The sequence below is a fragment of the Amborella trichopoda genome, chromosome 5 (assembly GCF_054954075.1).
Source record: "Amborella trichopoda isolate Santa Cruz 75 chromosome 5, AtrichopodaSantaCruz75HAP2 v2.0, whole genome shotgun sequence".
Classification (NCBI taxonomy): Eukaryota; Viridiplantae; Streptophyta; class Magnoliopsida; order Amborellales; family Amborellaceae; genus Amborella; species Amborella trichopoda.
The window spans coordinates 34,169,846-34,197,306 of NC_142340.1; the positions used below are offsets into that span (position 1 = coordinate 34,169,846).

At 39.1% G+C, this 27,461-nt stretch overlaps 1 long non-coding RNA gene across 1 annotated transcript in view; it reads left to right on the forward strand.

Annotated features, from left to right (window-relative positions):
• The first annotated feature begins 460 nt into the window (after positions 1–460).
• The window catches only part of LOC148782061 (uncharacterized), a 33,522-nt gene continuing 6,521 nt past the window's right edge, over positions 461–27,461 (forward strand). The window contains exons 1-2 of the long non-coding RNA XR_016056148.1: positions 461–1,073; positions 3,170–3,261. This is a non-coding gene — a long non-coding RNA (uncharacterized LOC148782061). The remainder of the gene's footprint in view (positions 1,074–3,169; positions 3,262–27,461) is intronic.

Here is a 27,461-nt window from a genome sequence, read left to right on the forward strand (position 1 = left end):
TTTATTTTATTTTTTATATTTATTTTATTTTTACTATTTATTTTATTGGTTTATTTTTTCAGCCCTTTTTTTGGCCATGTGCACTACCTGGCAATTTCCCCATGCTTGCCCAAGTATCTCGGCTCATTTGGAGCCCAAGTCTAGAGCCCTAACCAAGTTTTCATAACTCCTTTTATTATATTTATGAGTAGAAAGTAGATTTGTCATCTATGCGCATTCTATAACTCTTAAATTCTTTGGGCACTCTATAACTCTTAAATTCTTTCATTTTTTAATATAAAAAAGGGAAATGATCATGTATATTTTGAATACACTTTGTTGTTGTGTATCATTGTTCGAAAAACCGGCTGGTCTGAACCAAAACAGGGCGGTTAGATCGATACTGGCAAGGTACTGACTCTGGTTAAGGCCAGTTTTGTGGTAATAACAGATATCCCGGTCTCTTAAAAAAAAAAACGATACCAAAACCGGCCGGTTTATTGTCGAACCAACGGTTTTAATTCAAAACAGGCCAGTTTTTGCTAACTGGTCTGGTTTACCGATATAACACCCAATATAATGCACAAAACGGTACATCTCAAATAACGGTCGTTGTTTGACACAACGGGCGTTATTTGTAACAAAACCTGTGAATCTAATTTTGCAGCCTTTCTGTATTCTAATTTCTGATTTTTTTTATTTTTGTCAATCAATTATTGCACTTATACACCAGGAATTTTCTATAAATAACAATAATTTATTGAATCAAAATCGAAGAAGAACGAGTTTTTGGTGGATTGAAAATGACGGATTCTGAAACTGTGAAATTTCCGCCATTTTGGCAATCTGAGCTTCGATACCCATGAATATGCATGGAAATGGAGGGCTTTGATGCATTATTGAAGGCTTAAACTTTTCCCTACTTCAATTTGTCGAAAAAGATGAATATGTGGGGTTGATTTCGACCGAAAGTGAGCAGCAGCGAAGAACTGTATTCAATGAAAAAAATTGATTTTTGATCCATGAATTGATTGTTGTTTTTCGAATTGATCAGTGAAGTTGATCATAAAGGCTTCATCAATCGAATACATTAGGTATGTTGATTTATCATTGAGGAAATATATTTATATGAATTTTTTTTCGCTGCATTTTTGTTTTGAAAATTTTGTGAAGTGAAATATCCACAATGTTTAGAAGAACAATCTCAATAGTGAATGGATCTTCATGAAATTTGGGGCATTTGAATCGTAATTGAAGCATCTATCATATCCCTATGTCAATTTGTTCAAAAAATGAAAGATTTGGGGTTGATTTTGACTCTAAAGTTTCTATGTTCTTTGGCTCGATTTTAGGGTTCCTAAAAAAAAATTGTTTTCTTTTAATAAAATTATGTTTTGTTTTTGTACAAATATGTTATTTGTGATGAATATGAGAAAAAATGTATATATTCTTTCTTTTTAATTTTATATATTTTTGGTGAGCTTGTTGGATTGCTTTTAATGTTATATATTTTTTTACAAAAATATGTTTTTTTGTGATGAATATGAGAAAAAAATATTCCTTTCTTTTTAATGTTATATATTTTTTGTTAGCTTGTTGAACTGTTTTAAATGTTATATATTTTTTTTATAAAAATATGTTTTTTGTGATGAATATGAGAAAAAAAAAATTCTTTCTTTTTAATGTTATATATTTTTGGTGAGCTTATTCGATTGTATTTAATGTTGTATATTTTGCTTATAAAAATATGTTTTTGTGGCAAAATAGGTTAATATCTTGAATATCTTTGTTGTCGAGGTGATTATTTTCTGGTTATGAATGCTATTTATTGATTCATGGTCATGATATTTTAGGGGAATAATCTATCAATGGCCAATTTTGCTTTTCTTTTTATGTATGATTAGTAGTGCTTCATTATTTTTCTGTAACTATTTATTTATTTATTTTTTTGTTCGTATAATGATTTTGTTTTGATCCTTAATTCCCATTGATTCAAGGTCTCATTGGTCCTCATTCCTAAAACTGTGCATCATGTTTTTGCTCTCAATCATATTTTTTTGTTCATGAATTGCTAGTTTATGGGATTATTGTTGATTTTTTCAGTTTAATGAAAAATTTGATAACTGACTATTGGTGTATTTGTTATCTGTGTTGTCAACTTCTTGTTTGGTTGTGACATTTTCTTCTAATTTATTTTTTTATTTGTTACAAGTTATCTATCATTTGTTACAACTTCATACTCCTAAAATCTGTTTATTAGCGTCTATGAAGAAAAGAGGTAGAAACTAAAAAGTGTTTTACTCATCTCCAGTGTTCGCAAAACCGAATCGGAACAGTTCATCGGGCCTTACTATGGCACAACTGCAGTATTACAGACTCTACTAGGCTTTACTTAGATTTTTCGCCTCGTAAACCCTGATAGTAAAATACAACAGTACCATGATCCCCCTCACCACTCTCATTACTACTAGCCATTGTTAGTTGGACTTTGTAACTTCATTAATTGAATTAATGTCAAAGTATAGTATTCAAATATTAATATATTTATAAAATTGTTTTAGATTTTTATTTGTAAGATAAATGTATTTAATATGATAGTGTACATTTCATATAAGCTTTTCTATTGTTTTTTTAATTTTTTTGAGGGGTTTTTTACCCATTTGAAAAAAAAAAAATTTACTTGACCGGTTAGTCCAGTTAATCGCCCTGGTTAGTCCGGTTTCGGTTCAAACCGCTGCCAGCCCCTTGACTGGTTAACCGTTCCGATTTGATTTTTTAAACACTGTTGTGTATTAATATTTTGCACCATCCATCTATGCGACTCTTCACATCCAAAAAATATGAAAACATATTAGCCTTTAATTGTCTTTTAATAAAATTATTATTTTATTATTTTTCCCTTCACTCGTGTTGGTCTCTCTCATTCCCTCCCCCTTTCTCTCTCTACCAATTTCATTTTCTTCGTCTCTCTCCCCCTTTCTCTCCCTACCAATTTCATTTTCTTCGTCTCTCTCCCCTTCTCACACTTCTCTCTCTCTCGATCACTTTCGCCTCTCTCTCTCTCTCTCTCGTGGGCCCAAGGAAATGGGCCTGGGTGTCCTTATGAAAAGGAGGTGAAGGTGTGGAACCAAATAGCCATTAAAGGAATGATGTCTTTTTCATAATACATGAATGCCTTCGTGATAACCAGATGATTTTTTACAAGGAAAAGCAACATAAGAAGGAAAATTAGGCAGGTATTCAAGCATGCTCGACATTGGTGGAACAAAGACACAATCCAAGGTAAATTTTATATTATCAAAGAGCCTTGCAAAATCCATGTTTCAGTCTGATGTCAAAGAGCTTCTAGAGTTTCGATATGATTTAAGGGATGTTTAATGCATCGAAGAGACAAGACCCTAAAGCAAAGAATGAAATTTTTTCTTTCCCAAAAATCAGTTGGATTTGCAAAACTACAGCAAAGATTGCTTAAGAAAAGAAAAACCCAAAAATTAGTTAGATTTGCATAAAGTTATGTATGTGATCTTATCAAACCCCCATCATTCATATGATGTAGCCCTTGTTGATATATTTATTTCTATTACCCTTTGTTCAGCTAAACGTTCCCAATTGGTTCGGTTCCCCTGCTTTTGATCTCATCAAGTTAGGGAGGAGGGAATACAACTTCTTGTCAATAGAAGCTATATTTGTAGACACCCGATCTCGATTGAGGAAACTACCGTGGACAAAAAAAACCCTAGCAAGCTACCTCGATACTTGAACCGTTCATACCTATCTTAACTCAACCGCAAACCAGCCTCCACAAGCCCTTGGAACACTTGGGCATAGCTAAAGGCACTTGAAAAGCGATAAGTTAGAACCAGCCTAATGGAAGCCAAAGTAAAGGACAATCCGAAAGCAGAGAGGCTAGGTGCCACTCCAAAATGGCGTTAGAGACACTCCCAATGGTGACACAAAGGTGAACCCTACATGCAGTAGACACCAGCAACCAGAATAGAGAGAGAAGGGCTCGACGCCATTCATAGTGGCGTCGATACCCCTTGAATTGCCGTCAGACTGGAAACACCTTAAAACGGGGACGGTCTGTAGAAGTGACTTAAAGTTGCGTGATTATGCTTGTCAGTACAGACTAATACCTGTCAAGACATACTGACGTGTCCACCAGTGTCAGTATCGACTTGCTTGTTGACTTTTAATTGGTCAAGGAAACATCCACTCAATCGCTGACATATGAGGCGCCAAAGTAGCCTCCAGACACCATCATCATCGCCAAAGTAGCTGCCAACATACGAGGAATTCCAAGCAGTGACGCATCCAGACCCCTCGTACAACCAGCCGTTCAGAGCACGACACATGGCATTTTGGCTCGTAGAGCAGGTCTGAATGGCACCGGAGCCATTGCAAGTGGTGCCCAGTTCTTGACACACTTGCACCTGATTTAACCATTGTGATTTGAAAGCAACTAAATGGATTAGATGACCAGTAAGGCAATATTTAATTTCGAAGGCTGCATTAAACGCTAAGTAATGGTGACCTCGTCGTGGCATCGGAGACATTCCAACTCGCATCATTAAATGGGTGGTCAAGATTGCCCCCAGAAACGATCCAAATGCCTATCTTGAGCTCGATTTCGTTATATATATGGCACTTAACCTTAGGTTAAGTGTGTGATCTTTATGTATTAAGTGTGCGAGCTCTGCCAAAGAAAACCTAGATCACACCCGAACCTTCGCCCAAGCTTCTAAACTTGAACTTTTAACCTATTCAACTGCACTTTATCCGAAGGTGACTCGGATAATCAAATCTTCTGAGCACCTTTCCACCTATATTCACTTGCTTTGTCTAAATCCAGAGGACCGGGATCAACCGTGCAACTACTCACTCTGAATCGGCGCCGACTCTGGGTGTCCTGCTTGGGGGCCCAGCCTAAGGTCCCGTATCTCTTTCTTTCAATTTTAAATCATCTTATCCATGTTTTTTCTTCTCATCCATTAATGAATCTTTATTGCTTTCTTTAAGCTCTCTCTCTCTCTCTCTCTCTCTCACACACACACACACACACACACTCATTAAAGATCCCTTATTAAAGCTCACATTCTCTTCTCTTCCTTCTTTTATTTCAATTATTAGAATTACTAAGGTTCATTTATCTTCATCTTTAATGCCTTTATAGTTATTCATGAACATGATTAGAAGTTATCTTAGATTGGCTTGGTTTTCTCTAATTTGTCTAATATTGCAGTTAACTTTTCTACTTCTAAAAAAATCTTCATTAAAATCTCTCTCACTATTCATTAAACCACTTTTAATGCTCGTCTTGAACTCTAACGCTAAGGTGTACGGAAAGTCGACTTTGCTGACGGTCCGTGTGAGATACGGTCTCATTGCCCAATTCTCTCTTGGGACGTAATTTGATGGGACCCTTTCTATATCAACTCTTTGACCTATTTGCACTCGAAACCAAGGCGGGGAATCGAGTTCTTTGCCCAAATTTTCGAGTATAAATAGTCTGGCACCCATCGTGGGGCCAATTAAGCTTTCGTTGCACCATAGTTGTTGAAGTGACTCTCTGAACTGGGCCACCATCCACTCAAAGTTCATCTTGGCAACATTTGAGCCATCCTTTGCTTTCCCGAAGCCCGAAACTGACAAGAGACACTAGAAATAGCTTCAAACGTCATCCCCAATACCTCATGTTTGCCATGATAGTCTCTTTGCACTCTCTGGAATCTAAGAAGCATGTCGCCTATTACAGTGGCGATGGCGCCACAATTCTAAGACCCCAAAAAGTTCTTCTGGTCGTTTCGACCTTCTGCGCAAGCTTCTGTGAGGGAACTATTTATTGTTGCTGGCAGTGGCACTGACGCCATTAGCATATGCACTAGAAAGTTTCATCCCAATGCCCCATTTTCTGTCATTTTTCCTGCTTGGTAGAGTAATTTTTTCGACATCTTTTTGCCTCCTTCACAGTTTTGGAAAAGAGGGTTCCTCACCCTCACTTGGAACCACACTTCAAGAAGGGTTTCACTCGACTCAAAGTGTGCCTGGCTCGGCATATGCTGCACCTTTCATTTGGACCATGCCTTGGTCAATTTACCCCCCAAACCGCACATCATTGGTGCCTGACACTCACTCATTGTTGGGGAGCCTAACCCTTCACTCTCATTGCCCTTTGGTCGCTTGTCGACCTAGGTTGACATCACTCAGTACCCATGTGCCTGATATTCACTCATTGCTGGGGCATTTAGGCCTTCACCTTCATTACGCTTCGATCGACTTTGCCGACTAAGAGCGCGCATTGCTTGGTACCATACTTTTCATTCATTTACATGTTAGTTCACATTCTTGCATGTTTGTCACATTTTAGTCATGCACACTTGTGTTGTTTGACACACCCTTGCACGCACTTGAAAAATATTCCAGAATTAGTTTTTCGAAAAACCTGCATTTGGCTTTCAACCTCTTAGAGTAAGAACACAGTTTTAGAGGAAGAGCAGTTTGGATCGTGGGCTCACAACGGGAAGAACCCCTGACCCTTTGTACATTGCTATCGGCCTCTAAGAAGATCCCCACAATACTTTGGTCTCATAACTGTTTATATGAGACGTTCAGACCAAAGGTGGGCGATACCATGTCACCCCATCTCATGTCTCAAAAAGGTGCAGATAAGTAGGAACTCTAGCCCGGGTTTACCCACATGCAGTTTAAAGGGACTCGTGTCTTTTTTATTGTTATTGTGCCTAAGTAGAGAGATGTACTATGACCCAAGTATGGGGCATGGGACTCGGACATCGAGTCCACCGCCAACTCAAACAGAAAGTCAGGTGTGTTGACCGGCCGCCCAGTGAGACAACGTATTGTCGTCCTCTAGGACTTGGGACAACTTTAGTTTGAGCCCATGGTCAAGCCACCTAGCTATTTTTTCGAGGACCAACTGACTCATCAACCGGATACTAGAGGTCATCAGGTTTATAGCGTACCTTGAACAACTAAGGGGTCCGATCAAGCACGATTTTCAACAGGCTAGAGTATTACAACTGCCATGATGTCGGGCACAAGACTGAGTTTGCACCTTCAGCTGCGGCCATGCCAATGATCTAAGCATGGACAACCCCCCAAACCCTTTAGTTTCCCCCGGCCTAGTAGGGAGAACTTCCCTAGGAATAGTGCAATCGAACCCTCCAATGCCCGTGGCAGCCGTAGGGTTGATAGAACACCTCTTAGAACTAGCTTACTGTCACAGCCCCACCCCCTGACCTCTGCCGAACATGCCGGAGGGCAACAGCGTGCGGGATCGTATTTCAAGGTAGCGAATGCCACTCAGGTGGAGTGTGCTTAATGCTTTGAAGAGATGGAAATCAAAGCCAACCACAAAAGAAAAACCAAACTAACTAGACACAAAGCACACAACCACAAAATTTGGGCAAACATGTCCCAAACTGTATATAAAAGCTCCAAAGTATTACAAAAGAGTCCAAGGTACCAAACGCCCAAGAAAAATACATAGCTTCAACATCAAAGACAACTATATTGCCAAACTGGCATCCAAAACATACAATCAAAAGAGGCTTCTACAAGAAGTATGGGACTCCACCGCCAACCGTGATCACCAAGCTACCCGTCCACAATCCGCAACTATCACTCTACATAGATGAAAGTTAAAGGGATGAGTTGTAAATCTTACTAAGTAGATCATGGTGCCATGCTTTCCTGCGTATGAATATCATCTCATAACAATGCTCAAGGTGCTATGCCAATCTAATAAAACATGAGTCGTTTGTCATAATCATATCTACTAATGTGTCGTGCATGGTTCATAATGAAGCAATAATAAAATCTGATCAATCATACATGATATGAAGTAGAGGTCAATCAAATCATTTAACCATACAAATCTTAACAAATCAACATATTAAAGTAAGCATCACAATTACCGACTAACTAATTCCTTAAATCGCCTACTCTCGAAGTAGAAGCCCTATCCACCAGGCTAAGCCAATCCCATTGCTTAGGACTTCTACCATCACTCGGGAGGGAAGATAATGACAATGGGTGACCCATTCAGTAATGCCTTCACACGCACACACACAATCCCCAGCGTACTTTGGGGCGTTTGATAGGCTCTTGGCCTTGCAAGACACGACCATCTCTTTGCATCTCCGTTAGAGGGCGTTACACTACCAAAGGGGTCTCACTGGATAGTGCCCAAATATATCTCTTGGGGGATGCGACCCTCCCAGATTCATATCACATCCTAGCTCCCTTCCTATCATTGGGAGTCAGAGAACGATTTCATCGTGGTGCAAGTCCACGTTGCCACATCACATCTCATCGTGGTGCAAGTCCATGATCCCACATCACATCTCATCGTGCATTCATATAGTAACAGAGCATATCTTAATATCATGCATTCATATCATGGCTGAGCAAAACATGTCAAGGAAATCACATATCACTTATCACAGGGCTGACCACACAGGTATTATCACGTAGCACTTTTCACATATTTAACCAACAGGTCTTATCACATAGCTCTTATCACATAACACACGACATATCTCAAAATCATGCACACATATCACTGACCACATGGGCTTTTATCAAACAATTTGTCTCAAAATCATGCATACATATCACAATAAAACATGTATCATAATCATGCACACATATCATGATAGAGCATGTCATACTACATGCATACATAACATAACAGAGCATGTATTACTACATGCATTCATATCGAGCATGCTTTTATTTCATAACATAGCTTACCTTCATTTTATAACAGAATATGCCTCCTTCTCATGTATTCAGTTCATAATAGAGTATGCCTCATTATCATACATTCATATCGTAGCTGAGCATGTCTTACTATCTGCATTCATATCATAACAGACCATGTCCTACTACATGCATTCATATCATAACAGAGACATACTCTTATGAAATAACAATATATTTAAAGAATACTACATATCATCAAGGTCATTAGCTCAAAGGTCATCTTCATATTATTTTTCTCGTTTTTCAAAGTGAACACAGTTCACCTTTAGAGACATATCATGAAATTCAGAATCCATTTAGACCTAAAACCACTTTTGTAACAATCTAGCCTCATATAAACACAACTTTCATCAAGGGGGTTAACCCAAATGTCTGATTAGAGTTTATCAAACTATTTCATGTTCTTGAGCAAAGTTTATGTTTTCATAGCAGAAAATCCAAGATGACATACTCATATGAAAACATGCATAACATTCAAACTACAGGGAATTTTATCATCATTCCAAAACCATTTTTGAAATAGATTTCTTTATCTTTTATTTAGAACTAGTTTGAGCACATTCTGATACATTTTAGTTGATTAACAGTTCTACGAAAAATACATAACAGTTTTGGAAAGTTCTTGTTTTTACAGCAGAAAACTCAGTGTGACATCCTCATAGACATTGGATATGACTTTCAAACTGCAGGGAATTTTCATGTTTTCAAAACTATTTTGGAAATAGACTCCTTTATCTTTCATTTAGAAGTAGTTTGAGCTTATTATGATACATTTTAATTGATGAACAATTCCACAAAATACACGTAACAGTTCTGAAAAGTTCCTGTTGTTACGGCAAAAAAACTACTGTGACATCCTCATGGAAATTAAGCATAACATTCAAACTGTTGGGAATTGTATCATGATTCCAAAGCTATTTTTGAAATAGACTCCTTTATCTTTCATTAAGAAGTGGTTTAGTCTCATTTTAATATTTTTTGGTCATTGAAAAGCTCGACATAAAAATACATAAAATCCTTAGAATTCCATTTCACAAATCTGACATGCTTTAGAAAATGGTAAATAAATTTTCAACCAAAAGGTGTATTAGCAAGAGGTCTTTTCCATAATAAAATAGACTCAATTATCTACGTTTTCACAAAATTTCGTGATCGAAAGAGATATATAGGATACTCAAACAATTTCTCAAACCAGAGCCATAGTTCTGGAAAACAGAGTATACTCTAGCAGGATTTCAGTAACATTCATACACGCCCATTTTCACACCCATGTTCATTCTTGAATTTCATACTTTGATAACCTAAACAAATATGCATCAATCTAAAGAATAAAAATATGGAAACCAGATCCATTTACAACACTAAATGAAACTCTAAAGTGCTCCACTCGGATTTCACTCCAAACATCAAGCTCCACAAAGATTGGGTTCAAACTCACATGTTTAAGGCTTGAAGAGGTCTCAAAGTTCAAAGTCTTAAGGCAAGAGGGGGAGAACGTGGGTGAGAGAGGGTAGGGTGTAGAGAGAGAAAGAGCAAACCAAAGGGATGGGTGAGAAGGGGGTATAAGTAAGCTTGGGTGGTGGCAGCATGCTATTGCCACATGGCATTCAAAAGGTCATGTATGAGGAGAGAGAGAAGGGCAAGTATGGGGTACATCATCATGAGATGGAAACATGCACTTGACAAGTGGAATGCAAGAGGAGAGAGAGGGAGCAAGCATGGGGGACATCATCATTATAGGCTTGAGCAAGCTTGTGCCACATGACATACATGCATGGAGAGAGAGAGAGAGAGAGAGAGAGAGATCATGCAAACATGAGAGAGAAAAGTTCCCCCCTTTAGACTACCGTACACCACCCGTGCCCAACGGTGCTCACAAATGCTCATGTTCCCAGCAGCGAACTAATCTACCCGTGCTCACAATGCGCATCCATATCTGTCTATGCTTGCCAGTGTGCCATAACCATCTGCGCTCAACAGTGTGGGTGGATAATAGTCATTCGCGCACCCCAGCACACAACCCATCTACGCATCATCGCGTGCCCATTGTGCTTAACAGCGCACTTATTCTCCCACACCTTACTGTGTGTACCCACATCCGCGCTCTCACACGCGCACACACATCTGCCTGCACGTGGTTTAACACGTAACCACATGCACGAAATTGCCTACTCGTACTTAAATATGCACTGATTACCCAGCACTCTCAAGAGTGTTCGTGCATCAGTTCACTCGTGCTGACGACTCGCCGGTGCACTACAATATGTCGGAAAGTCCAGATCCTTACATCATCCCCCCCTTAAAAAGGATTTTGTCCTCAAAATCCTACGTCTGCTAATCAAACAAATGGGGGTACTTATTTCGAATCTCATCTTCATGTTCCCAGGTCGACTTCCTGTGAATGGTACTACCATAAAACACGGACTAGAGGGATTTCCTTATTCTGCAATACCTGCACCCTTCTATCCAGTATCTGAACTAGCTACTCAATTAAGGTCAGGTTTTCTCTAATTGATATAGGTTCATACCTCAAAACATGGGACAGGTCGGGCTGATACTTCCTCAACAAAGACACACGAAAGACATTGTGAATGTTCGCCAATTCGGGTGGTAGGGCAAGTCCATGTGCCATGCCTCCAATTCTCTCAAGAATCTCAAAAGGTCCGATAAAACACGGGCTCAACTTCCCTTTCTTGCCAAATCTCATGATGCCCTTTGTTGGTGACACCTTCAAGAAAACCCGATCACCCACCTCAAATTCGAGGTCTCTTCTTCGGTTATCAACATAACTCTTCTACCGACTTTGAGTTGTCCTGAGCCTTTTTCGAATCAAAACAATCTTTTTTAAGGTCACTTGGACAATATCTGGCTCTAAAAGCCTTCTTTCACCAATCTCATCCCAACAAATAGGTGACCTGCACTTCTTTCCATAAAGAGCCTCAAAAGGCGTCATCTGAATACTAGCTTCGAAGCTATTGTTATAAGCAAACTCAATCAGGGGCTAAAATCAATGACACAAGCTCTTAGCATGTCTTCTAAAGTCTGGATGGTTCTTTCTGATTGTCCATCAGTTTGAGGGTGAAAAGCAGTACTAAAAGTAAGTCTCATCCCCAAGACTGACTGCAGATTAGCCCAAAATCTAGAGGTAAATCTAATGTCCCTGTCGGACAAGATATTGACTGGTATACCATGTAACCTCACTATCTCCTTAATGTACAACTGGGTCAGTCTATCCAAAGTATAGGTCACGTTGATCGACAGGAAGTGGGCAATTTTTGTCAGCCGGTCCACATTGATCGAAATACTATCATGCCCTGAACTTGATCTAGGCAAACCAGAGACAAAGTCCATAGAAATATGCTCCCATTTCCATCCCGGCATGAGTAAGGGCTCCAACAACCGGTGGGTTTTTGATATTCATCTTTCACTTGCTGGCATGTTAAGTACTTAGAAGCAAACAATGCTACTTCCCTTTTCATGTCATTCCACCATAAAGTTTTCTTCACGTCTTAATACATCTTAGTACTCCCGGGATGTATGGTATAACGGGAGTGATGTGCCTCTTCCAAGATTGCTTTCTTCACACCTTCATAATTTGGGACACAAATTTGATCTCTGAATCTCAACAAGTCATCACTGCTCATAGAGAAATCGTCTCTCTTTCCCAACTTTATCTTTTCCACAAATTTCATAAGCTGGGGATCTTTTTTTTGAGCCAATCGGACCTGCTGAAACAATTGGGGTTTTACCCTTATACTAGCGGTCATACCTACCCCATCACTAAGGGGCAGAGCCGGATGCCAACCTACTACATCCTCTAGCAACTTCATCCCTCAGACCATTAAATGAGCCATCAATACCATGAGCTTCCTGCTCAGAGCATCTGCTACCACATTAGTTTTGCCCCGATGATAATGGATGACACAACCATAATCGTTCAATAGGTCCATCCATCTCCTTTGCCTCATATTCAACTCCTTTTAGGAGAACATATACTTGAGGCTCTTGTGATCTGTCAGTACCTTAAATTTGGCTCCATAGAGATAGTGTCTCCAGATTTTCAAGGCAAATACTATAGCCGCGAGCTCCAAGTCATGAGTTGGATAGTTCTGATCATACGGTTTCAACTATCTAGAGGCATACACAATGACCTTCCCTCATTGCATAAGTACACATTCGAGCTCTTTATGAGAGACATCGGTGTAAACTACAAAGTCCTCATTTCCTTCAGGGTAAGGTTAATATCGGAGCCGTGGTCAGCCTTTTCTTTAGATCCTGGAAGCTTTTCTCACAGTCATCTGCCCACACAAACTTCACATCCTTCTGGGTCAGCCGAGTTAGAGGAAGCGCTATCTTAGAAAATCCTTCTACAAAGTGCCTATAATATCCGGCTAACCCTAGAAAATTACAGACCTCAGTCACGTCGGTCGGTCTTCCCCACTTGAGTACAGCTTCAATCTTACAAGGATCAACTGCGACCCCCTCCTTATAAACAATGTGCCAAAGAAAAGCCACACTAGGAAGCCAAAACTCACTCTTGCTCAACTTAACATACGACTTTTCTGACCTAAGAGTTTGAAGGACTACTCTCAGGTGCTGCTCATGCTCCTCTTAGCTCTTTGAATACACTAAAATATTATCAATAAAGACCACAACAAAATTGTCTAAAAAGGGTCTAAAAATCATATTCATCTGGTCCATGAAAATAGCTGGGGCATTAGTCAATCTGAATGGCATCACAAAAACCTCATAGTGACCATATCGAGTTTTGAACGCAGTCTTGGGAACATCTCCTTCCTTGACACGCAACTCATGATAACCCATTCAGAGATCTATCTTAAAAAACACCTGGGACCCTTGAAATTGGTCAAAGAGGTCATCAATCCTAAGCAAAGGGTACTTGCTTTTCACTATTACTTGATTCAATTGCCTATGTTCGATAAAAAGCCTCATGGACCCATCCTTCTTCTTTACAAAAAGGACCGTTGCACCCCAAGGAGACACACTAGGTCGGATGAATCCCTTCTCCAACAACTCTTACAATTGCCCTTTCAACGCCTTTAATCTGCTGGAGTCAACAGTGGCATGGTGTGTGGACAACCAATCCATGCTCAAAATAACATGAAAGTCCTGAATATCTAAAAGTATCAAGTCTATGGGCAAGACCCCTCAAGCAAAACCCACACTGTTTGTACCCCATATTAGTTTCTATAAAATACCCCACAAATGTGCACACTACTAAAGTACAGTCAAGGAGTGAAGGTTCAATATTTAGATGACATGCAAAATGAGGTGCAACAAAAGAATGAGAGGAACTAGGGTCTATCAGAATTCTAGCCTCTCTACCACAAATAAAGAGCATACCTCGGATCACTGAGGTAGACGCCTAAGCCTCTTGCTCTGTGAGTGTAAACACCCGACCTTGAGCCTTGGGTCGGTTCTCAGACTTCTTCATAGGGCAGTCTTGGATCAAGTAGCCAAGCTTGCCACATCCATAACACATTCCCGGCCTCTTGCGGCATTCTGCTGCAGAGTGGTTGCTCAGTCTGCAGTAAGAGCATGTCGGGCACTGATTATCCCTCATGTCGCCTGAGAAAGTCTTCTGGGCCTTCATGTTGCCCTGGTGAGTCCGTCCTCTAAAATTTCTCTTAAGAGGAGGTAGAGTCTTCCTCCCAAATTTCCAAATGACGCGGACCTTACTCTCCCTTCCTTCCTCAACCGAGACTCCTCAATTTCCTTCTCAATCTTCATAGCTAAGTCTACGAATGGGGAGAACGACTTAAGTTTTGCTAACATTACTCTCCCTCAAATATCTGACCTAAGGCCCCTCTCAAACTTGCTCGCCTTACGCGCCTCTGTATTGATGATATGAGGTGCATATCGAGAGAGCTCCACAAACTTGGTAGCATATTATTTTACCGATAGTCTTCCTTGCTGCAACTCAATAAACTCAACTTCTTTTCTCTCTCAGAGATAATCAAGGAAATACTTCTCATTAAACGCCACTAGGAAGTTCTCCTAGGTGCCCACAGTCCTTGTCTCTACACAGGACTGTTTCACTGAATTCTACCAATGCTCGGCATCCCCTTCTAGCATAAAGGTCCCCAATCTAACTTTTTTCTCATCCGAACAATGCAGAACCTCAAAGATCTTCTCTGCTTGTCTCTTCCATCTTTCAACGTTTTCCACTCCTCAATGCAGGAGGTGCAAGTCTCCTAAATCTCTCAATCAGTTCACTATCTACCTGGTCTGAGGCAGCGGCAGCCAGGGTCAGCATACAATCCTTCATAACTTGAGTCATGACCCCAAGCGTCCTAAAGAATTCCCAAAAATCCTCCGTGCTCCCATTACTCGAGCTCGAATTCTTAGCACGAGTCCTCGGCATCTTGACCTATAACAGGAACACCCAGACGCTAATTACTATCCTATCCAAAAGCCACTCTAAGTACACTTCTAGAACTCTCTAGGTCAATAATGCTATCTTGCCCCCTGACCCCAGCCATACTTGCTAGAGGGCAACAGAATGCAGGACTGTGATCCAAGGTAACGAATGCCACTCAGGTGGAAGAACGCTCAACGCTTTGAAGAGATGGAAATCAAAGCCAACCATGAAATAAAAACCAAACTAACAAGACACAAAGCACACAACCACAAAAGCTGGGCAAACATGTCCCAAACTGCATATAAAAGCTCCAAAGTCTTACAAAAGAGTCCAAAGCACCAAAGGCCCAACAAAAAATACATAGCTTCAATATCAAATACAACTATATGGCCAAACTGCCATCTAAAACATACAATCAAAAGAGGTTTCCACAAGAAGTATGGGACTCCAACCGCCAGCCGTGATCACCAAATTGCTCAAAAATTCGGGGCTATCACTCTACATAAATGAAAGTTAAAGGGATGAGCTGTAAAGCCCAATAAGTAGATCATGGAGCCATGCTTTTCTGCCTATGAATATCATCTCACAACATTGCTTAAGGTGTTATGTCATTCTTATAAAATATGAGTCATTTGTCATGATCATATCTATCAATGTGTTGTACATGGTTCATAGTGAAGCAATAACAAAATCAGATCAATCATACATGATATGAAGTAGAGGTCAATCAAATCATTCAACCATACAAATCTTAGCAAATCAACATATTAAAGTAAGCATCAACAATTACCGACTATCTCACTCCCTAATTCACCTACTCCCGAAGTAGAAGCCCTATCCATCAGATCAAAATAATCCCATTGCTTAGGACTTCTACCATCACTCGTGAGGGAAGACAATGAAAATGGGTGACCATTCAGTAATGCCTTCACACGCACACACACAGTCCCCAACACGTTTTAGGGCTTTTGATAGGTTCTTGGCCTTACAAGACACTGCCCTCTCTTTGCATTTCTGCTAGAGGGTGTTACACTATCAAAGGAGTCCCAATGGATAGTGCCCATATATATATATATATATATATATATATATATATATATATCTTGGGGGCCACGTCCCTCCCAGATTCATATCACATCCTAGCTCCTTTCCTTTCATCGGGAGTCAGGGAAAGATTTCATCATGGTGCAAGTCCATGCTCCCTCATCACATCTCATTGTGGTGCAAGTCCACGCTCCCACATCACATCTCATCCTATATTCATATACTAACAGAGCATATCTTAATATCATGCATTCATATCCTGACTATGCAAAACATGTCAAGGAAATCACATAGCACTTATCATATGGTTGACCACACAGGTCTCTTGTCACATAGCTTGCCACACAGGTCTAATCACATAGCTCTTGTCACATAACACACAACATATCTCAAAATCATGCACACATATCACTGACCACATGGGCTTTTATCACATAATTTGTCTCAAAATCATGCATATATATCACAATAAAGCATGTATCATAATCATGCACACATATCATAATAGAGCATGTCTTACTACATGCATGCATAACATAACAGAGCATGTATTACTACATGCATTCATATCGAGCATGCTTTGATTTCATAACATAGCTTACCTTCATTTTACAACAGAATATGTCTCCTTCTCATGTATTAAGTTCATAATAGAGTATGCCTCATAATCATACATTCATATCATAGCTGAGCATGTCTTACTATATGCATTCATATCATAACAGAGCATGTCCTACTACATGCATTCATATCATAACAGAGACATGCTCTTATGAAATAACAATATATTTAAAGAATACTACATATAATCAAGGTCAATTAGCTCAAAGGTCATCTTCATATTATTTTTCTTGAGCAAAGTTCTTGAGCAAAGTTCCTATTTTCAAAAACTCCAAGATGACATACTCATAGGAAATTAGGTATGACATTCAAACTACAGGAAATTTTATCATCATTATAAAACTATTTTTTAAATAGACTCCTTACATTTCATTTAAAACTTTTTTAAGCTCATTTTGATACATTTTAGTTGATGAACAGTTCCACATAATACATATAACAATTCTGGAAAGTTCTTGTTTTTACAGTAGAAAACCCAGTGTGACATCCTCATGGAAATTTGGTATAACTTTCAAACTAATAGGGGTTTCATCATGATTCCTGAACTATTTTTGAAATAGACTCCTTTATATTTCATTTAGAAGTAGTTTGAGATCATTCTAATATATTTTAGTCGATGAATAGTTCCACACAACACATGTAACAATTCTGGAAAGTTCATGTTTTTATAGCAGAAAACCCAGTGTGACATCCTCATGGAAATTGGGCATAACTTTCAAACTATTGGGAATTTTATCATGATTCCGGAACTATTTTTGTAATAGACGCCTTTATATGTCATTTAGAAGTAGTTTGAGCTCATTTTGATATGTTTTGGTCATTGAAAATCTCTACATAAAAATATATAAAATCCCTGGAATTCCATTTCATAAATCTGACATGATTTAGAAAATGGTAAATAACTTTCAAACCAAAAGGGATATCAGCAAGAGATCTTTTCCATAATAAAATAGACTCAATGACCTACTTTTCCACAATGACCTAAAGAGATATATAGGATACTTAAATAATTTCTCAAACCCGAGCCACAGTTCTAGAAAACAGAGTAAACTCTAGCAGGATTTCAGTAACATGCATCCACACCCATTTTCACAACCATATTCATTCTTTAACTTCATACTTTGATAAGCTAAGCAAACATGCATTAATCTAAAGCATGAAAATGTTGAAACTAGATCCACTTACAGCACTAAATGAAACTCTAAAGTGCTCCACACATATTTCACTCCAAATACCAAGCTCCACAAAGATTGGGTTCAAACTCAAGGGCTTAAGGTTGGGAGACGCCTCAAAGCTCAAAGTCTTAAGGCAGGAGAGGGAGAACGTGGGTGAGAGAGGACATGGAGTAGATAGAGAGAAAAAAAACCAAAGGGATGGGTGAGAAGGGGGTATAAGTAAGCTTGGGTGGTGGCAACATGCTATTGCCACATGGCATCCAAGAGGGCATGCATGAGGAGAGAGAGAAGGGCAAGCATGGGAGATGGAAGTATGCAATTGATAGTGGCATACTGGAGGAGAGAGAGGGAGCAAGTATGGGGACATCATCATTATGGGCTGGAGCAGGCTTGTGCCACATGGCACACATGCATGGAGAGAGATAGAGATCATGCAAACATGAGAGAGAAAAGTTCCCCCTTGGACTACCGTATACCACTCACGCCCAACGGCGCACACAAACGCCTACTTTCCCAGCAACAAACTAATCTACCCGTGCTCACAACATTCGTCCATATACATCTGCGCTCGCCAGCACGCCATAACCATCCGCGCTCAACAGCTCTCCAATCCACCCGCACACAAAAGCGCAATAGCCATTAGTGCAACCCAACGCACAACCCATCTGTGCATCATCGCGCGCCTGTTGCTCTTAACAGCGCACTTATTCTCCAGTGCCTTACTGTGCGTACCTACATCCGCACTCTCAAACACGCACACACATTTGCCTGCATGCGCACTTTAACGCATAACCACCTGCGTGTAATCTCCTTCTCGCCCTTAACTGTGCACTGATCCGCCAGCACTGTCAAGAGTGTCATGCGTTAGCTCACTCATGCTGATGACTCGCTGGAGCACTACAATACGTCGAAAAATTCCGGGTCCCTAAACCTACCTAAATTGGGGGTAGCACAAGACCCAAGCATGTCTTAGATCCCTCAAGGGCTGGCCACACCATAGACCTAACTGCCATAACCCACGTTGTTCTCCAATCCATTACAAACCCTAGCATAGGACATGCGACAAACGTCTCAGCCTGACCCAATCTGAACCCTCTTAGTTTGATCGAGTGCCACCTGACCTTGGCATGGTGCTAAATTGACCCGCCTTTGATCTGTCTTACCATTTTCACTCTTCCTAACCTAAGAAGACACCATCAATCCCCATGGCACCAGCCTATCCACCAGTGCCTCAACCAACACATGTTTGCCCAGTCCCACAACCGGGCACTTTGGGAAGTAACCCCTAGGTACCTTCCGCACAGGCGTATGCTAAGTACCTTTCTTTGGAAAACCAGGTTAAGGTCATGAGAGGAGTCCTGCAACGATCACAAGTCGATGACGCAACCCTCATGGACCCCTATGCTGAATTATACTTAAATGGCCTGACCGATCTCCCCATCAACTTTATATCATCAGATTTCTAAAATCGTTTAAATGGAAAGGGGTATGCCAGCCTACATGTGATGACTCGCCGTCCCTACCTTGCGTGACAAACCAACTGCCCTAAGGTGATGTTTGTTCACAGTCTCGCACGAGACTCAGTCACATGGTACAACAATTTTGTGAGGGACTACCCTGTGGCCTCATGTCGAGATATGTTTAAGAAATTTGTGATAGATCACCAGGCTAAGAAACCACACTTGATCTAACTCAGAAAACTAATAGCCTTCAAACAGGGAACCGACAAAGTGTTCACATACTTTTCGGACTGGTTCAATGCTACAGCCGCAAGGGTCACAAAATGCCCTCTCTCAAACCCTGCTAAGATCAGCATGACACTGGAAAATGCCCACCTGGAGTACAAGACAATTTTTAGTCACTTCCATATTATGTAAGGTAGGATCATACTGTATGAGAGGACCAAGTCCAATTGGTCAGTATTAAGCTGGTTGAAAACCAAAGGCTTAACGAGCTCTCAAGAAAAATAGCTCGAGGAAAAACACAAGAAACTGGGGAGGTGAATCAAATCATACCCCACCAAGCAGCCCCTAACAACTAGAACCCTTTAGTTGATCAAAATCAGCAAGGAAATCTAGTCATGGATAAAACAAGGTACATGTCGTATAATCAACTTATAAAACTACAAAGGCGCTTCACTATCCTAAGCAACCTTTGACTGAGGTCCTTCACCAACTACTCAAGGAGGGTGACTGAGTGCTTTCCCCCCAAATTCCGCCACCTTATGAGGTGAACGGCAAGACCAAATGGTGCGAATGGAATCGACATTACCACGACACTACCCAAGATTGTGTCTCCTTGAAACATCAAGTTCCCTCCAGGAGAACACAACAAATTGTTCCATTATGGATCAAACTCCTGAGCTTGCCATTGGTGTTTTGGGAATCAGAAATTATGTCTTGGATTTTCTCTAGCGTGGGAAAACTCATTTTCATAGACAAATCTACGAAGATGCGCTCAAGGGCCGAACGAAGAGTGTGAATTGTGATGAATTTAGATATTACATGCCCAACTGAAGTTTGGATCGACATCAATGGGCAAGAATATTGACAAGAGATTGTCTATGAGTTTATCACTTCAACATGTTCTAAGTGTCAAAGGGTGGGCCATAAGCCCGGACTTTTCCTTTTGAGTTTTGTTAAAAAAAAAAGCTCCCTTCATGCCTCAGGCTAAATCAGGTCATAACATTGGTTCTCTTGTACAATTAGCATCAGGGGTGGAAGGCTGGAAGGTTGTGAAGGGAAAGAAGCAGTTCATAAACAAGAAAAAGACACAGGCATCATTTCAAATGGTTTTGATATTTTATCGATTGTATCAAAGGATGCTCACCTGCTGGCTCAGAAAGCTAATGGTCTTGAAGATCACATAACAGTTGGCACTGGTGACTGTGGGTGTCCAACTGGCTCTTATCAGAAGCTTGAAGCTTTAGCCAGGGGTGTTGCCATAGACCCAAGTGAAGAGGTAGATGGGATGAGACATGTATTGATACTGTTGATCATACTCAGTAGGAAATCTCTAAAAAAGAATCTCTTTCTTTAACAACAGAGATGACTGGTGATGAGCCCTCTAGTGTTCTCGCATTTGTGGATGTGTCTTTGTGTGTAAACATGCTGAATGAGAAGGCAGATGTTGTCGTAATAATAGACAATTGTCACACCCCAAGAATTTACAATACTGTTATTTCTGAGATGTAACAGACAAAACATATATACATCTATTAATAGGACAAATATACACTGGCGAGGTCTTACAAAGTAACAAAAGAAAGCTAGCACAACAACAATATCTTCCAAGGTTGATCTTGACTAGCACTCAAAATGAATTTGCAGTTATCCTGAAAAAATGTTTACCATAGTTTGATGAGTTTGGCTACTCAGTAAGTGATCATCATAATCCTAAAAATAATCATGGTTCAAAGATATCAATAATTTCAAAAAGAAGATTTATTAACAGAAATGCATCAACAGTTTCACTTTCAATAAATGTATAATTAAATATAATCCGAATAATTGAAATGCATATAACACTTTAACGGCAGTGCATAGTTCAAAGGATTTCACAAAATACCCTACTGGCGTCCCAAGTAGGTCACCTATATACCCCATCAGCCTCCTAATGGGTCCACTTAATCCCTATCGGCATCCCAGAGAGGTCCACTTAATCCCTACAGGTCCACTTATACCTCACCGGCATACCGGATGAGTCCACTTAATCCCTACCGGCGTCCCGGATAGGTTCACTTATACCTCACCGGTGAACCGGATGAGTCCACTTGCATACTTAAATTATTTTTAAATCTCTTTAAACATTTGAAAGCAGCAAATATCATGTACTCAACATATCACTGAAATCATTAATATGAATTTCACTGAAACCATTAATAACAGTCACTTTCAATAACATTTCAAAAATAACCAATCAAATATTTTGAGCTCAAATTTAGAAAGGTAGCAGTTCGTAAAGACATTCTAGCATAATTGCCAATTTAATATGTATAGAAAAACTCTTATAGAAATTCAAGAATACTGAATTATCACAATTTATGGGATGTCAATTCACAAATAAACATTTCACAACAATGCTGTAATCAATTGTAAAAATATCAATTTTTAAATAATAAGGCAGTCATTTACACATGAAATTTACAATGTCTAAATATTCAAAAATAGAAGAAAGAAATCTTACAATTTTACTAACAGCAGAAATATCATATTTATTTCTAATAATTTTACAACATTTAAAATTTCTAACATAATTAAAATATCACAATTTTATTAAACATATTATTTTTCAAAATAATGAGGTAACTTGCGTATAAAATTTATCGTGCCTAAAATTCATGATAATAAGCAAAAATAATTATTTCATTTCATTTTAAAAAAAAACGGATTATTTTTCAAGATAATGAAATCACTTACACATAAAACTTATAAAATAAAGATCCTGGACGGAAATATCACTATTTATTAAAAACAGACTATTTTTCTGGAAGACGATGTCACTTACTTTAATTCCGAAATTGGGTGAGCATCAGTTTTGGATGTGGGCTTATCATATGCGTCATCGTAGTCTCGTGTGTATATGGTTCATAGGCCATGGTTAGAAAGAGAAGTTATAGATGCAAAGGGTCCAGTACAGAGAGTAGAGATAGGGAAGGTTTTGAGATGAAGGTTGATGAGAGAAAAAGAGAAGCCTCTTGACTTACAAACGCAGAGAGAGAGAAAAAGAAAGACCTGATGTTTTAAGAGAAAGAGAGAGAAAGAGGCGTATAAAAAGATACACGTCAATGCAAGGTGTCGTTTAAAGGAGTGTGATTATAAACCTTTAAGGTGGTGGACCTAAGGTCCACCCAAGTAAAATTAGACCCTCAAGAATATTAACAATGATATCTTTTATTTATTGTTAATATAAAAGCAACAATATCCTAACGTTATATTACTATTAGTATTATTATTATTATCATTACTAATATATAATTATTTATTTTTTATATATTTATTTTAATTAATATTGTTACATTCTTCCCCCCTTAAAGAAATTTAGTCCTCTAAATTTGTGTATCTGATTACAGAAAAAGATAGGGATATTTTTCTCTGATATCGTCTTCTCGTTCTCAAGTCGACTCTTCTCTTGAATGGTATTGCCATAATACACGGACCAAAGGAATCTCTTTCTTGCGCAACACTTGTACCCTTCTATCCAGTATCAAAATTGGCTGCTCAATGAAGGATAGGTCCTTTCTGATCGGTAAAGGTTCATATTTCAAGATATGGGATGGGTCGGGCTGATATTTTCGTAGTGAAGATACATGGAAGACATTATGGACGTTTGCCAATTCAGGTGGTTAGGCAAGTCTATAAGCGACACCTCCGATTCTTTCTAGGATTTCAAATGGTCCGATGTAACGTGGGCTCAGCTTTTCTTTCTTGCAGAATCTCATAATGCCCTTTATTGGTAAGATTTTTAGGAAAACTCGATCACCTTCCTCAAATTCAAGATCTCTCCGTCGATTATCGGCATAACTCTTTTGCCGACTCTGAGCTGTTCTGAGCCTTTCTCGAATTAATGCTATCTTATCGGTGGTTACCTGGACAATTTTTGGCCCCAAGAGTTTTCTTTCACCAACCTCGTCCCAACAGATGGGTGACCTGCATTTCCTTCCATACAGGGCTTCATATGGTGCCATCTGAATACTGGCTTGGAAACTATTATCATAAGCAAACTCAATTAAGGGTAAATGATCATCCCAGGTTCCCGTAAAGTCCATAACACAGGCCCTCAGCATATCTTCCAAGGTTTGGATGGTCCTCTCCGATTGTCCATCAATTTGAGGGTGAAAGGCAGTACTAAAGGTGACTCTCGTCCCCATGGCTGACTGTAGTCTAGCCCAAAATTTAAAAGTGAACCGAGTATCCCTGTCTGATACAATACTGACCGGAACTCCATGCAACCGTACTATTTCCTTAATATATAACTGGGCCAGTCGATCCAAAGTGTACGTCGTGCGAATCGGTAGAAAGTGGGCAGCTTTGGTCAACCGGTCCACAATGACCCAAATGATATCATGTCCTGAATTTATTCTAAGCAAGCCAGAGAAAAAATCCATAGAAATGTGCTCCCACTTCCATTCTGGCACAGGTAAAGGCTGCAACAACCCAGCGGGCCTTTGATGCTCAGCTTTTACTTGCTGGCATGTTAGGCACTTAGACACAAATAGTGCTACCTATTTTTTCATATTATTCCACCAAAAGGTTTTCTTTAGGTCCTGATACGTTTTAATACTTTCGAGATGTATCGTATAACGTGAGTGATGTGCTTCTTCCAAGACAGTTTTCTTCACACTCTCATCATTTGGGACACAAATCCGACCTTTGAATCTTAGCAAATCCTCACCACATATAAAGAATTCATCTCTTTTTCCTTGCTTCACCTCTTCTACAATTCTTATAAGCTGAGGGTCTTTCTTTTGTGCCGACCGAATCTGTTGGATTAATTGGGGTTCTGCCTTAATGTTGACAATCATACTTACCACACCATTAATGGACGGAGTCGGATGCCAATTAACTATTTCCGCTAACAATCGCATTTCTTGGATCAGTAGATGAGCTAAGACTCCTGTAGATTTTCTACTTAGAGCGTCAGCCACAACATTCGCTTTTCCTAAATGATAATGGATTGTACAATCATAATCTTTTAAGAAATTTATCCATCTTATCTGCCACATATTTAAGTCCTTCTGAGAGAAGAAGTATTTCAAACTCTTCTGATACGTGTATATTTCGAATTGCTCACCATATAGATAATGCCTCTATATTTTCAAAGCGAATAAATTTGGAGCTAACTCCAAGTCATGACTTGGATATTTTTTTTCATATTCTTTCAACTGTCTGGATGCATATGCCACTACTTTCCCATATTGCATTAATACACAGCCCAAGCCTTTATGTAAAGCATCACTATAAATCACAAATCTCCCACTCCCCTCAAGAATAGTTAAAATAGGTGCTGAAGTTAATCAAACTTTTAGTTCTTGAAAACTCTCCTCACATTCACTTGTCCACTCAAATTTGACATTCTTCTGTGTCAATCGAGTCAATGGGGTTGCGATTCTAGAAAATCCTTCTACAAATTTTCTGTAATATCCTGCCAATCCCAAAAAGCTTCGAATTTCAATCACATTACTTGGTTGTTTCCAATTAACAACGGCTTCAACCTTTGAAGGATCAACTGATAGACCTTCCTTCAATATGACATGCCCTAAAAATGTCACTTGTTCAAGCCAAAATTCACATTTACTAAGTTTGGCATACAATTTCTTTTCTCTTAATATTTGCAATACCATTCTTACATGCTGCTCATGTCCCTTCTGATTCTTGGAATAAATTAAAATATCATCGATGAATACCACAATAAATTTATCCAAAAAGGGCTTAAAGATCCGATTCATCAAATCCATAAATGCGGCCGGTGCATTAGTTAATCCATAAAAATTCAAAATGGCCATACCTTGTTCTGAAAGCTGTCTTGGGAACATCTTCACTTTTAATCTTAAGCTGATGGTATCCAGATCTAAGATCAATTTTTTAAAACACTTGTGATCCTTGTAATTGATCAAATAAATCATCAATTTTAGGTAATTGATACTTATTTTTCACTGTCACTTGGTTCAACTGTCTATAATTAATACACAATCTCATAGTCCCATCTTTCTTTTTAACAAATAGTACTGGAGCACCCCAAGGTGACACACTGGGCCTGATAAAACTTTTATCTAATAATTCTTCCAATTGTTGTTTCAGTTCCTTAAGTTCTGCAGGTGCCATTCTGTAAGGTGCCTTAGAAATTGGTGCTACCCCTAGTAATAACTCAATGGATAATTCAATTTCCCTATCAGGCGGTAATCCTGACAGTTCTTTTGGAAAAACGTCGAGAAATTCTAGGATAACCGGAGTGGTATCCAAATTTATTTCTTCTTTCCTATCTTCTTTGATATAGGCAAGAAGCCTTGACACCCTTTTCGAAGGAGGCGATTACCTCGAATACAAGAGATTAAATATGATGGGGAGTCTTCTTTGATACCATTGAAGTAAAATACTGGTTGATTCGGAATGCTAAAGGTAACCATTTTCTTATAACAATCAATACTTGCATGGTATGCAGAAAGCCAATCCATGTCTAAGATTACATCAAAATCTTGAATTTTCAGGAGTATTAAATCAACCAACAGTTCCTTTTCTTCTATCTTTATTACACATGATTTATACACTATATTGGTGTTAATTGAATTTCCCTTCGGTGTGGCTACCTCTAGAATGTATTCTAATTGTTCTGGTTCTACCTTTAAGTGGCATGCAAAGTGTGATGACACAAATGAATGAGTAGATCCAGGATCAATCAAAACATAAGCTACTTTTTGGAAGATAATAAGAGTACCTTGCATCACTGATTTTGAGGCCTAAGCGTCTTGCTCGGTGATTGCAAATACTCTTCTCTTCATATGCGGCTTTTGAGCTATCTCTCCCTGCTTTGGAAGCTGTTGCATCTGTAAGCTAGAACATTGTCTAATCTAGTGTCCCAATTTTCCACATTTAAAACAGGCTCCGGTATTCCAATAACAAGGGCTGGATCCATGGTTTTTCCCACATTTCTTACATGGTTCTATTGGGCTTTGAAGTGGCAAGGGCCTTGGCTTCTTGTTTGCCCTTTCAAACTATTGTCGATTAGATGGTGTGGGTTAACATGGCTTTTTCTGATTTTTTGTCTTTTGGTAATCTTCAAAATCTTTTTCGACAATTTGGGCTCGATCCACTATTTCAACATAAGTTCTTAATTTCAAGACTGATATCCTGCTTCTGATAGCTGGCTTGAGACCCCTTTCAAATTTTTTCACCTTTCTTGCCTCATTGTTAATCATATGTGGTGCAAACCTGGCCAATTCAGTAAACTTGGCCTCGTACTGTGCTACTGTTTGATTTCCTTGGATTAATTCCAAAAATTCCATTTTTGGATTCCACTTTCCTATCATCAGGACATTCCATTACCTCGAATATTTTCTCTAATTGCATAATCCATCCCTCGACTTCCAGTGGGTTTACAACACCCTTAAAAGAAGGTAGGTTCATTTTCTTAAATTGTTCGATATTACTCCCATCATTTCCTGTAACTGACTGCCTGGGTGGATTGTTGTTTTCCATCTGATGTTGCATTAGAGCAACCATAGTTTCCAAAGCTTTGTGAATTCCTTCCATATTGGCTTCAGCTATTCTAGATCTTGACTTTGTCCCGATCTGTACACACAATAAATGTGATTTTAAGGACATTCTTTTTAAATTTCCTAAGAATCTTAAACCTATTGCTCTGATATCATAATTGTTACACCCCAAGAATTTACAATATTGTTATTCCTGAGATGTAACAGAAAAAACATATATACATATATTAATAGAACAAATTTACACTGGCGAGGTCTTACAAAG